Raw genomic sequence first — 13,138 nt, forward strand, 5'->3', positions numbered from 1 at the left:
TGAGGAACTTTTATGTAATAGAATAGTGACAATTGTGGAATGTTTCCCCTTTATTGCCTTAGATCCAAGAGGTTTGAGGGCTTTTCTCAGTCAGCCGAAACTCTAAATGTGAATCTTCCAGGATTCATCCACAACTTAGAGATTTTCACTTATGTGCTGTAAAAGTCATATCTTCTGTGCACACACAAGTGAAGCTTGCCAACTCCAGCTCAGTGTGATTTCAAACAGCTGAGTTATTGAACACTCATAAAATGAGTTTTGTAATGGAAACAATTCAGCATTAGCTATGGCACTTTTAAATGTATGCATACATATTAATAACATAAAGCAGCATTTTGCAGCATTTTATTCTTGCTGTCAGGTAGCTGAACAGTTAGCAGGTTTTTTGTGACAAATTCAGAGAATTTATGCTTAGGGCTTAGAAGGAGAACATTGCACAGATCAGTTGAATAGTGAAAATAATTACTTACTAAATATTTTTTGCTCACTAAAATATTGGAGTTTCTGCAGCAGAGTCAGTTGAAAGTTGTGCTTGTTTTTACAACTGAGTCTTTTCCATTATTCAAGAGTGGTTTTCCCATTTCAACTTTCTCCTTCCCTTCTTTATTTTTCCATAGTTTTTTTGAGGTTTCCCTGCTTGGGCCTCTTTTTTATCCTTCACTAAGGTTGAATTCCCTGATGGTAATCATAATTATAAACATATGTTGTTACTATGGGCTACCAATTTACTTGCAGTCCATGGTATTTTAAAAAAAAGTAAGTTTTGGAATGTATTTTACATCATCAGGGCATATCTCATGAATAATTAAAGGAAATCAAATCTGTAATAAAGAGCAGTCTCTGGAACTAAAGACAATTCTATACAATTTTTTTAACCAAGTAACTACTAAAAGAATTAATATCGTGGCACAAGAATATTTTTGAGTTTCTTTACCACTCATGTTTTTATAATTGTCTTGAGATTTAGATGACTATTAGCAAAACAGAAAAATACCGAAATAAGTAGACTTAGAATATTTAATTTTTCACAGATAATTACTGAAGAAAACCCTTTTTCAATTAAAGAAAATTAAAAAAAGGCACAGAATAAATACTCTAAATTTTACATTTATTTTAGTGGCTTCTTTCACAATCTGTCTTCTCTTCAGGGTTATTGCAAAGAAGTGGCTCTGTAATTAACATGTTAGATTTTTAGTGACTTATTTTACTGTGTAGCATTTTATTGCTGATGTGTCAGTCAGTGTAATGTTGACAGTGCTGCAGGGAATAATCAGAGCACGCATTAGGCATTTCATATTGTATTTGGTATCCTGGTAAGACAAGATAAAATGTTTTGAAGATTAGTTTAGAATTTAAAAAAAATCAACAAAACCAACTATACAAAGACTGGGAAGACATAACAATAATAAAAGAAAGAATTTGAAAGGAATGTATGTCCATTTTAATTGGGTTGGACCTGATGAAGTTTGCAGTACTTCAAGAATAGGTGTCAGCAGTGTCAAGCCCTGAGCAAGCAGTTCATTCATGGATGTGGTGACAGGAGGCAGAAAAAACACTGTCTACCAGTGAAACACAGCAACAGCAATGCTGGGGACTTACACACCCCCCAGCTTAGCAACAGTCACTGGAAAAGCACTGGAACAGATAATGAAGACTTGTTAACAACTGTGTAACAAGGAAAAGAATAAGGGCTATCATGGCTTTATAAACTGAATGTGTCAAACTAGTTTAATTTCTTTGCTTAATAAGGTAACAACACAGCATAAATATTAAGTAAATAAATGTCATACATCTAGTTTGTACCCAGGCTTTTGTCATTGTCTGATGGCACAGTCTGGATCAAATCCCTATAAACTGAATAAAATACTGGTTGGAAAGCAGTGTGTATGGTAGCAACATAGAGCCTGCTGAGTTGGAAGGGACACACAAGGATAATCAAGTCCAACCCTTAGCCCTGCAGTGGTCACACCATGTGCCTGAGAACATTGTCCAAATGTTTCTTGAGCTCTGGCAGGTTATGTGCAGAGCCAGCAGCAGATACTGAGCAGGGCTCTGCAAGAATCTCTCATGGCTGTGGTGAATTGCATGGTGTCAGCAATGGAGGGGATTGCAGGAGAAAGAGCATATGTACTACATTCACAGTGCCTAGCTGGGGAAAAAACAAAAGTCCTGGGAAGGAAGAGATCCAATTCAAAAATCTTAAAAACCATCTGAAAAAATGCATGGATTTCAAGGAAGAGAAGTACAGGGTTAGGCATGAACAACTGTACAAAGATAAGATAAGGGACAAAGGACTCAGATATGGTCTTGGAGGTGTGGGAGGCACAGCACATTGGAAGCTGAACATTTATCAGTGGGTAGCACAGATCAGCAATGGCACACTGCTGGGGAAAGGTCAGCTGTTTTACTGGGATGGAGACATGACTATTGTCTGGTCCATCTTTTTCATCTACTCAGGACAGATGTTGCCTCAGCTGGAGAAATCTGTCTATTTACAAGCAAAACACTTTGAGAAAGATGTGTATCAAGTGGAGAAACTCTTTTCCTTCTGTAGGTAGAGAAAATATTGGTCATAAACTGCAGAGAGAAAGATTCAGGCTAGATATTAGGGATTCTTATCAGAATATTTTAGTTTGGGAAGAAATTGCCTAACAGTGTAATGGAATTACTGTCACTGGGGATTTCAGGAGCAGATTGGGTAAACATCTGTCAGGAATATGGTAGTTATATTTGATACTCTGCTGAAGCAGAGAATAGACTCGATGGCTTCTCACTTCTCCCACCCTGGTTTTTGATGATTTGTTGAAATGATCTCAAGCTACCAGTTTTGACTAAATGACCAACTGTTCTTATGCTGAAGTCAAGTGATGTCATTTTCTATTGATTTCACCAAGCTTGGATCAGGAACAGGATGAAGGTATATAAATGCCAACTGCAGAATAAGTATATGAAAGGCCTGAGCCCCCTTGCATTAAATTCAGAAGAGACTTGATCTCTTTCAGTGGAAGTTTAGATGAATTCTAAATGTGTGCCATGCATACATATGTGTAGATATATATATGTATATATAAATAGATAATGTTAATACAGTTCTGTCAGTTAAGCAATATCACTGAAAACCTACTGTTTGAGAAAGTGTGAGAGAACTAAAACTTTACCAACATCATGTCTTTTTTAGACTCTAGCTCCAAAGTAAGAGTTCCCTGGTGATGAACATTCCAGGAAATTCTCATAGACCTGCTGATGGCACCTGGTTGGATGAGGTACCAAAGCATTTAAATGTGTGGCTATAATGAATAAGATGCCAGGAAAAAAAAAAAAAGGATACTCTTGATCACCTGCATTTTTCTTTTTTCATTTTAGGGGCTTATACTGTATTCCATGAGTGATAAAAGTGGGATTTTGTGGTCTTGCCTCCTAGGAGTGGAAGAAAACTAGCAGTGGAAATAATCAAAATGTGAATAAACTCTTTTTGGCTTTTCTGGGACCTGGCCAAACTCATAGATGGCAGCACTGTAAGAAAATCCCCTTTCAAACTATTTCATTTTTAGTCTGGACCCAGGCTTGTAACTTTGTGTCTTTTACATTAAGCGAAGTTCCTTTCTGTTGTCTGGAATTTATGCTCATCCTCTTAGCACACAATTTTTTCATAAGCCTAGCCTTAGGAGTTTTACAGCTTCCAGAGCCAGAGAGGCATGGCCAGGTTTAAATAAACATCCATGCTAACTGTTTACCACCAAGCATTATGATGTTTGCTAACACTATGGGATGCATCAGCTGATAAACTGCAATTTTTATTGAGGTTTTAATCAGAATTCTGTAGCAGAGAGAACAGAGAAACCCAGAAACCAGCTGTGTGTTCCCTATTGGAGAGAGGCAGTGATATGTGATTATATTCAAGAAAAGCAAATTCAACCATATTGGCAGAGATCAGGAACAGTGCACTCACCCTGCCATGCATGGTCAATAATTAATACTTAAATTCTTGAAGGAAACAACATGACTCAATGGGTAAAACAACAGATAAGAACAGTTGTACTGCATTACTACAGTACATCTCTAATTTTTTGAAGCCACTTAACTTCCTTATCTTTGTCTCATTTTCCCTATCACAAAACAGAATGAACATTCATGTGAGATTCATTAGGCTATGAGGATGAAAAAGGTGTTGAAAAAGAACAGTTGTTCCATAGTTAACTAGAAACGAATCACTAATGTCTTCATGTTATCTCTTCTTAACATTTACTGAAAACATGAAACTACTGAAAACATGAAAACAGTTGCATGTTTTGCAGAATACTTCAATCTACATCTGGTTCCTACTTTCCTAAAGCTGTCCCTAAAAAAGGGTCAGCTTTACCCAGGGTAAGACAGACATTATAAATGAGATACTAGACCACAGAATAGTCTTTTATTAAGTAAAGACAACTTTCTTTTTTAATACAGGGAATATAGATTTGTATTTCATCTTAGAATTTGCTTGGGGTTATCCAGTGGAGGAATGATTCACAAGAGATAGCTTCTAAAAACCTGTGCTTCCAAGTTTTGGTGTTAGGTTGATAATGAATGCAGCTTTTTGCACCACAAGGGTTAAAAGTTCTTCACTCTTGTGAAAAAATGAAACTCATGTGAAGAAACAACAAAATGTTTGAGGACCTTCCAGGTCATCACAGTCCACAAAGGTGGGCTTCTGCCTTGTTTGGAACATTCCTCTGAGGGATCCAAGAGGCTTTCAGACCTGAGGTTCTGTGTGCGTGCTCTGAGAGAACAACGTCAGTCAATAGACTGGCCATGAAATGCCTGGAGGAATCTGAAGAGCAATGTGTGTATGTGCATGATGCATTCCGGTCTACTGTCAGCCAAATCCAGCAGAGGAAAGAACTAGAAAGGTTTCAGGAGCAAGAGAAAAAATGTGTAAAGGTTAAATTCAGTGCTAAAATCACTGACATTTGAACAACAGAGATGTAAAAGAAAAGTGAAAGCATCAGACATTAACTCGGGTTATTGTACTGGAAACTTTATCTCAGTAATGATTTCAAAGCCAAAAAAACCCCAGTATAAACCACAAAAAACCTCAACAAAAACACCCCAAACCAACAGACTAGGAAGACTGTGGGTCTGCATAAGCTTTTTAAGAAATGCTGCTAATTGGAAAATATGCCTTTATATGGATATGATCAATATAAAATTTTGCTTATCGCACATGTATAAATTTACTCTTTTGTAATTAACACCAAAACTAATTTAGAAATTAATGTCATAAGAGCAAAAATATTGTAAAACAGAATTATAAAAATTATTTCATAACAGTTTTTTTTATGAATTATGTATTTCCTTAACATCACTTAATATGTTTTACTTCATCTAAATATTATGGATGGATTAATTGACTGTTAAACTATTGCTTACTTAAGGTACAGGCATGAATATTTCTCTTGTTTTCTTTCTGATTGAGAGGACATGAACTTTTTTATGAAGAACAAATCAAAGCAAAATTCCTGCTAAGCATATAATAAGAAATGTTATGTTTAATTTTTAAATTAATATCTCAATGTGCTTATACTTCACAATAGTAATCCTTCTTAAAAAGCCTGAAATCCTGAAAGACCAAGAGAGGCTGGTAGTGCCATATGAGCTCTATCTGACGTACCTTCAAATTTTTTAACAAGTGTTTGACATATTGTACGTTGAAAAAAATATCCATATTCATCAAGAAGGTTTTCTGAACACCAGATAAATAAAAGTAAAAACCAAATGGAGCAAAAAATGTAAAATACCATGAATTTGGTGAAGAATTATTAAGATTTATACAGATAAGATTTACTTTGTTACTTTCTTAATTGAGAACTTACCCAGTTCTCAATTAAGAAAGAACAGACATAGGTATATATTAAGTTCCTTTCATTTAATCTCAACACAAATAAATATATTGAAGATAGTAATTGTTCTTCAGCTAGCCTGCCCTTGCCATTGGTATTTCTAGCTCTTGGGATACTTGCTAGGAACATAGTTTTAAATCTCTCCTAAAATCTAGATGCTTTTAAGAGACCCAAAGCAATAAACATCAATAATAAGCCATCAGCATCCCTCCTATGAGCATATGTGTATATATTCAAAAGTCTGGATCATTTTTTGTAGTGGCATGAGCAAGCATGAGCTATTTGTTTGAGACCTTTTTAACTTCAGTCTTTTTGTGTCTTCCACTTAGCTGACCATATTGCCAAATAACAAAGAGGTATTATACTAAAATCACGTCTGGAGCACACAGATGCAAGTCCTCCATATTTTTCTTCCATTCTGTCTTGAAAAACTCATCCTTGCTCACACTGCCTTTCAAACATATTCCTGGCCTGAAGACTAACTGATATTTGAAGTACAGTAAATTTAATTTTCAAAACCAAACAGTAGTTCATATTTAGAGTTTGGCTAGAAAGTCTTAGTTCATCTACTCTGTTTTGCTTGCCACAGGGCTGGAGAGGGGTAAAATTGCACCCAGCTAGGGGAGCTCTAACTGCAGTTACTGATATGACAGCAGCCAGGCTGAGAGGAGGTATCTCAAAGATCAGAGCAGGGCTAATGCCTGAGGGTGTAGCATGTAATCAATAAAACCACAATCATGGGAGGCTGGGATCAGAGTGTGCAGGTTCTGAGCACAGCTGGGTCAGTTCCTTGCATCTGATCAGCACAGGTCTTCCAAAGTGGTCCTGAGTAGAGAGGAAGAAGCGATGCCAAGGGAAGGATACAGAAAATGAATAATTAATAGAGACAGCACCACTGCTCAAGAGGGTCTGTAATAACTTTTAAAGTCTTGGGTTTCTTTCATATATAGAATAGTTACTTTTTTACTTTTTATTTGCCTTGGAATGCATTTCCATTGTTCAGCATGTTGGTTTCCTATATCACTCCTATCAGGCAGTATGAACCTTGGTACTTTGGAGCTATGTAGTTGCTTTCCACGTTACCCTGGCAACTGAATAACTAACACTTGAAGAGGAAGCAATAAAGAAGTGTGTTTTAATTCTTTTACAGTTTGATAGAGCTTGAGAGATGGAGAAACTCTGCATTACTTCATAAGAAGGGAGAAAGTAAACTGCTTTTTGTTTATATCTTTTAACTGCTCTGAAAATATCTACCCTATTGCTTTTATTCAAAGAGCACACTCTACTGCTAATCTGAATTGATATATTTATGTTAAATGGAATACTAGCTATAGATTATTTGTAATAAAGATTTATGTGTTTAGCACAGTAGAGCAAAAGTGAAAAGAGAGAGGAATGAAAAGGCTGAGCCACATCTTAACCACTTCTTAAACCCTTAGCCTTCAGGGACAGTTCTGGTTATACAAGCTGGTCAATTTTACCTTTTGTTTCACTCAACTTCAGAAATGAAAACAGGTGGGACAATTCAAAAAGGCAGAAGGATAAACTGGCAATTTGACTTTTTGAGGAGAGAGGATTAGTTTTTGGAGAATCCATGAGGTGGATGGATAAAATTGACATACCAATTTTTTCAGGAAGTGGTTTGCCTTTAGATAAGGCACATAAATATATCTACAGATAGACTGATATTTAACCCCCTCCCCCCCCTTTTCCTTAAGGGAATCATTCCTTCTGTTAAATATAACTTTATTTTTTTGCTAAGGAGGCTGTTATTTATCCCACTTGGTGCAGAGTTGTGGAGGATGGCACCAGGGAACCAGTCTGCATAAGACTCAGAACATGGTCAAAATACTGTGGTCTAGGGACTGTTCTGAGAAGACCAAATTTATTTGAATCTTCTTCAGAAAAGGCAGATGTACAAGGCCTAGGATAACACTTATCAGAAAAGGGTGAAAGAGTACAGTGTCCCTCTAAAAAATCCACATGTCCTTTAAGAAAGATGTTTATGTCTTTATTGCCTCTTTACTTTCCTCTTTCTTTTTTTCTGCTGTTTTCTGTCTCATACTTTACTTTTCTCCTTGCATAGCCCCAACGATTCATTTTAATCAGCTCCTCTTCCATAACCTGCGGCTTTAGTACTCTGCCTCTTTCTGCATGCTAAAATTGCTCTCCAGAGCACTGCTCCACCCACACTTTGATGGATTGGTGTTTCCAAGTTACCTCTCCCTGCTCTCTGCAAACGCTGCCTGCACACAGCACTGACACTTCCCCACTCAGGTACAGCATGGAGCATGGATCTGGCTGGACCTGCAGTGATTTCTATGATTGTGCTTGAACATGTCTTGCTATCAAAACCAGTTTTGGAGAGATGGTCCTTCCTCATCAGACACATGTCTTGTCTGACTCTAATTTTTTTTTTCCAATTGCATTTCTCTAATCCCTCAGTAAAGCACATCTTCTGCTATTAATGATGCTTGGCAGGTACTGTCAGTGTCCTATTAAGTTAGATAATTTGGGTCATAAAACTGCTAGCATGCTTAAGATTTTGGATAGTTTTAATTTGCAAAGTTTTCTGATGCATGGGAATATCCCCTTCTTCCCCTCAGAGAAACATAGCAGCAAATGCTGGTTTCAAACCTTTCAGTCTGTCCTAACTTTCTCCAGAACATCCACCACAGAGGTTCCTTTCCACTAGTGGTGAGTTGGTGATATAGAAAAGATGATCACTCTGAAAGTCCTGTTCATAACCTTCCTTTTCTGAATTTGTAAGATGACAAATAATTTCCACCTGAACACCTGTGACATTTGGGTTCTGAAACAGTCTCAAATACCATGCTGCTCATTAGTGGGGATTCAATTTCCTGCACCTCTCTGCTTCAGATTTGCTTCAATGCATAGAGTGTGCATATTCATTAAAAGCAACAATAATGAAGTTTTGCCGAAAAAGAGGGGTGTGTAAATAGGAGATGCCTGGGGCAAAGCTGTGTTTTGTGTTCTGGACATTTATATAGCTATTTACAGTGCTATTCAGTTAAATAATAATAATAATAAAAAAAACCCCAAACCCCACAGAATTACCATAGCAACTGAAGCAAGTATGTGTTACATTTTTAATCTCTGAGATACACAAACCCTTACTAAGGAAACAAGCAGAAGAAAAAAATGTGAACTTGTGTGCTTTCCCTATGTTTGAAAAGAATATTTTCTTTCTTTTTTTTTTTTGCCAGTATTTAATACTGCCTTTGTTAGGGGAGTAGCTTTGTTCTCTTTGCATTGTTATGCTTGCATCTCAGGCAGAGGATGAGTTCAGGAGACAGCTGGAATGCATTCTCTTTCGAGACATTTTGGAAACTGCCAGGAGTGTGCAGCAAATGGTGGCTGTGAAGCCACTACAATATTTTTTCCTGGTACACTGGAATGTATTCCACAGGTGAGCACATGGGGAATACATCTATAAATAAAAATTGTATTTCACTTCAGCAGAAAACTACTTGCTATGCTCTTTGGAATCTGATGTACACAGAAATACTTGTTCAAGTTTATTTTCCCTCCCTCCCCAGCTCAGTTGTTCAGTTTTACTTGGTTTCCTTAAATCCCTTTTGAATTAGAGTACACAACACTTCCACTATATAAAAGATCCATAACAGTTCTGTTTAAAAATATATAACACACATCAGTGTGTGTTTTGTCTAAGAAGAGTAAGAGGAAAGAGGCATTGGTTAATCCATCAGTAGCCTTTTCACTACCCTCTCCTATGGTGGTAAATTGGGATTTATTTCTCTTGTTGATGGCAAATATTTTTTTTCTCTATTCTGTCCACTCCTGTTATTGGCACAATAATTACAAATCCTCTTATCAAGACAATCAAGGGCTAAACTAGCTGCTTTCTCCATATTACTGCAGCACTTTGTTTTGAATCTCTTGCGAAAAATGGGGCTTTTGCAGTAACATGCCTGGACACTTCACTGTTTCCAAGACAAACAGCTCTTGAGCCAAGACTGATTTGGACAGCATGCAATAGCTTACATGGGTTTTTTTTTCAGGAGATTCAGTCTTTTAGAAGAGCTAAATGAGCTTTGCAGCAGCCCTAGAAGGAACAGCTTGTGGGTAGCTTGAGGTACAAAACGATTGTGCGTGGCCAAAGCTGTGTGAGTTAGTGCTGCAGAGGATCGCAGCTCTCTGAACAATTTCAAGTTTGATCCTGTTGATGCAAGATCCCAAAATCCATTTTAACCAAGTAGATCTTCATGATCCTTGGAGAAAATTCTGTCCTCCTAATTTCCCACTCAAATATCTGCAATTTAAACTATTGCAAAATCAAGCAAGACTCAGAATTTTGAAGACATTCCTTGAGATACTAATGTTATGTGCTCTTTATGTTCCTTACAGACATAAAATTTTAGGTAGAACCTTACTGTGTTTTGTCAGTATGGCTGCATAGCATCCTTTCCAGAGCTGGCCAAGAGAGTTTCTCTTGGAAATGAATGTTTTCTCAGAATAAAACATTGCATGGGAAATCAGCCATTTCTGATGAAGTTTCATTTTAAAAGTTTTTGATGGAATCACAGCAGAATGTGTATAACTCCTTGGGTTAGAACACAGTAATTTGCTTGGATACTATGCACAGTGTGAAAGTCAAACTGAACTAAATAGCTGAAGTTTATCACTAAAGAATATTTTTAATTATAAGAAGATATAAAAAATTTATTAGAATTTTCTTTAAAAGTGAAAATTCTGGTGTCATCTAGCTCTAATTTTTACCTCAAGATGGTGAATAACAGCAGCACAACTCAGATTTTTTTCTGATTCATTTCTGCTAGCTAGCCTTGAAGTAGCACTTCCAGCTCCTGTGAATGTTGGGCAAAATCCACAAATGAAATATGAATTTTCAATAGCTTATGTTCAGCTTGAATTAAAAACAAGTAATTTTTTCCTTTCTTTCTCATCTTGGAGTTCATCATGCAGTGACAATTTGAAATTTACAACCCAGACATTTAACATCCTTCACAAGAACATATAATTTGAAAAACCTGTGAAGAGAAATGTCTCTGCTCAAAAATGGCACTATCTCTTTGTAAAAAGACCCCTGTCTTTTAAATTTCTGTTCAGTTTCCTATCTTAAGCTAAATAACACTGACATATTTTTTTTTCAGATGCATTTTTTTGGAAAGTTGCACAGATTAGATATTAGCTTAAAAGAGTTTTAATGTGACATTTCTGGCTTTCTTCTATATCCCTTTGCATAAATTTGCAGCTATTGAAGAAAATGTATTTTATTGAATTCCATTGCTGAAAATAGAGACGATGTCATTTAGTAGATATTCATAATCCTGCAAACTACTGAGGCAAAATTCACCCTAAATTTGGAAAATAAACCCCAAGGATTTTCTTTCAAAAATGTAGGGCAATGTGTGTTTTGATAAAACCTAGCAAGGAGTACTTAAGATGAGATTAATAAAACCAGGCTTGATGTCGAACTCTGACTCCGCTGGATATTGGACAGAATCTCTTCTGGTAAATCCCACAAAGTGCATGTCTTTATTTTCTGTTAATTAGCCATCCTTGCAAATCTATTTTTTATACACCAGTAGCTATCTTTAAATTATGTTTGGCATACATGATCCAAGTAAATACCTCCTTATGTCAAGACCCCAAAAAGCAGGGATTTTTTTCTCTTAAATTTAATAGCAACACTAATTTCTGCACTAAGCTATAGAAAATGCATCGTTTAGAACACAAGTCTTGTGGGAAAAGGCTACCTTGGAAAGCTGAGTTCCTTCATATTTTAATTGGCATTAAAAAGTCTTTTAATTCTTCAGTATTTCTAATGCAGTTTAGACACCTCCTCACACTGCCCCCCTCTCCTTTTCATATAAGAGACAGTAGAAAGAAGAGAGAGGGAGAAATTCAAAACTGAACCTCCACAAAGTTTGTTCTTTGATGTGGAACTTTCATTTGATAACAAATTGGACAAAGGTGAAAATGACAAGCACAAGACACAAGAAACTGTATTTCATTTGTGAAGCAGTGGAGCAGATTTAATATTTTGATTAGATGAGATGCTTATCTCGAAAAAGTTAGCAAAGAGGATCCAAAAGAGTGCCCATAAAGGGCATGGTAAGCTACATTGCCCCACAATGTTTTCTTTCCTCATCCTCAGTAAACAGGCTTATGATTATTATTAGAATTGCAGACCACAAAACCAGTATGATAGCGAGCCAGATTTTACGCTAGGAAGTGCTCCCTTTAATGTGTTTAAAATATGTACAGAATCTTTTTTAATTCAAATACTGGTATCAAATTGAGGGAGGAATATTTCTGTAGGGCAACTTTGATGATGATCAAGAGGCATAGAGCTAAACTTGCAAAGCATGCAATGTAAGTGCTTAATTCCCTGTTTCAAGAGTATCTTTGAAGCTGAGGAGTCCTTAATATGAAGCATGTTGCACAAGTTACAAGCAATCCTTCTATGCCAAGTAGTTATTCAGGGGTGGGGGTTGCTTAACATTTCCTACAGCCAGCCAATGCTGGATGCTTGCCAGCAGTGAAAGACAGCAACTAATACATACATAAATCCACTTTAAAAATGCACATGGGGAGACAGGTACATAAAGCTTCTGTATTTTGAGTTTATTAGTTATCTACCTTGTTTTAGCTTAATCTTTCATTCACGTAGTATTTCTATGATGAAAGTGATTCAAGTTGCACTGCATGAGCTCAAGACTGCATACAGTCCTGGGTTGACACATTTCTCCAATTAGTGTTTATTAAAAATGTCTATAGCCAAGTTTACTTTGTGATCATCCATGTCTTGTGCTTTATATTATGAGCATACTTAAAAACAGTACCTTTTCCTTGTCTGACTTGCAGCTTGAGACCTATCTGCTCATCTGGGAATGGTCATGGAAACAAAGAGGTAGAGAAATACTTTATAGGTTTTTTTGTTTTGGCTTGGTTGTTGGGTTTTTGAGGTTTTTGTTTTTCTTTTGGTTGGTTCTTTTTAGGTTTTTTTCTTTTAAGTTTCTTCTCCTTTTTTTTCTTTTTTAAAAATTTTTTTAATGAGTGGTTCAAGCTACAATTAAGGCCAGAAATGGCTATGCTTTCAGACTAGATTATCATCTTTCCATTTCAGGATTCACAAGGGGAATAAAAGTATGAACAGGGACATAAAGGGGTGAAAGAAGAGATCACTCTCTTGGCAGCATCCTGTATTGGTGGTCAATTTAGGGAAATGAGCTACATGGGTCGGGAGCATGATT

This window comes from Molothrus aeneus, chromosome 4 (genome assembly GCF_037042795.1).
Source record: "Molothrus aeneus isolate 106 chromosome 4, BPBGC_Maene_1.0, whole genome shotgun sequence".
Classification (NCBI taxonomy): domain Eukaryota; kingdom Metazoa; phylum Chordata; class Aves; order Passeriformes; family Icteridae; genus Molothrus; species Molothrus aeneus.